Here is a 1,130-nt window from a genome sequence, read left to right on the forward strand (position 1 = left end):
GGGACTATCAAATAGAGCCTGAACAGTCGTCTCGACTGACTGCAGCCATGGCTCTAAACTATTTGAACGACCGTCAAAAATAAGGGTCGGGTATGGACGATGAGCCGGCCCACTGGTGGTCGAGGCTTGAGCCACAAGTTGACCAACTGTCGTGGGGGCTTCGATGCCCTGCCGCGTGTTCACACTGGCTGAGGCACCATTGCTAGCACCAGCAGAATCTGGACTAACGGCATGGCCACTGCGTGTCTTAGTCATGACGTCAATTGTTCAAATGCAAGCAGGTCACGAAGAGGGTAAACAGGTCAGAGCAAGAAATGGTATGCACTGGCTACAATTCAACACAGAGTCAGAGAGAACACATCACCACGGTACTAGGTAAACTGCTTAGTGATGGAAATAATTTGAGCAAAACAACAACAAAAAAAAGAAATAGTGGTACACTCTGAAACACAAAATAAGAGATGTATGCAAGTGAATGAACTATAGGGAAGTGCACAAAATGAAGCTAAGGATGGTCAATAATTTCACCAGGAGTCTGGCAACAAAATTTATGAAAAGGAGTTGAACTGTAAACACTGGTAACAAAAATTGCACAAAAATTAAAATAAATCAGGTGCTACACAACACTAAACTGTGCTGCAAGCACAGTTTAAAAAATATTGCAGGTGCTGGCAGTTGCAAATTAGAATGCAAAAAAAATAATTCACTTGCACAAGGGAAGTTGGCACAGCAAAGATATCAGAGTATGGAATAGTGCCAAAAATCACAGAAAAAAAAATACACTGTATCAAGAAATGCTATATTGCACACAAAATAAAATTAATAAAAATGCAAATTATTAAATTCAAGAATATAGCAAAGGTTAGCTGGTGTTAGCAGGGTGTACACTGGTGTTAGCAGGGTGTACACTGGTGTTAGCAGGGTGTACACTGGTGTTAGCAGGGTGTACACTGGTGTTAGCAGGGTGTACACTGGTGTTAGCAGGGTGTACACTGGTGTTAGCAGGGTGTACACTGGTGTTAGCAGGGTGTACACTGGTGTTAGCAGGGTGTACACTGGTGTTAGCAGGGTGTACACTGGTGTTAGCAGGGTGTACACTGGTGTTAGCAGGGTGTACACTGGTGTTAGCA

Source organism: Cherax quadricarinatus, unplaced genomic scaffold (genome assembly GCF_038502225.1).
Source record: "Cherax quadricarinatus isolate ZL_2023a unplaced genomic scaffold, ASM3850222v1 Contig541, whole genome shotgun sequence".
NCBI classification, from domain to species: domain Eukaryota; kingdom Metazoa; phylum Arthropoda; class Malacostraca; order Decapoda; family Parastacidae; genus Cherax; species Cherax quadricarinatus.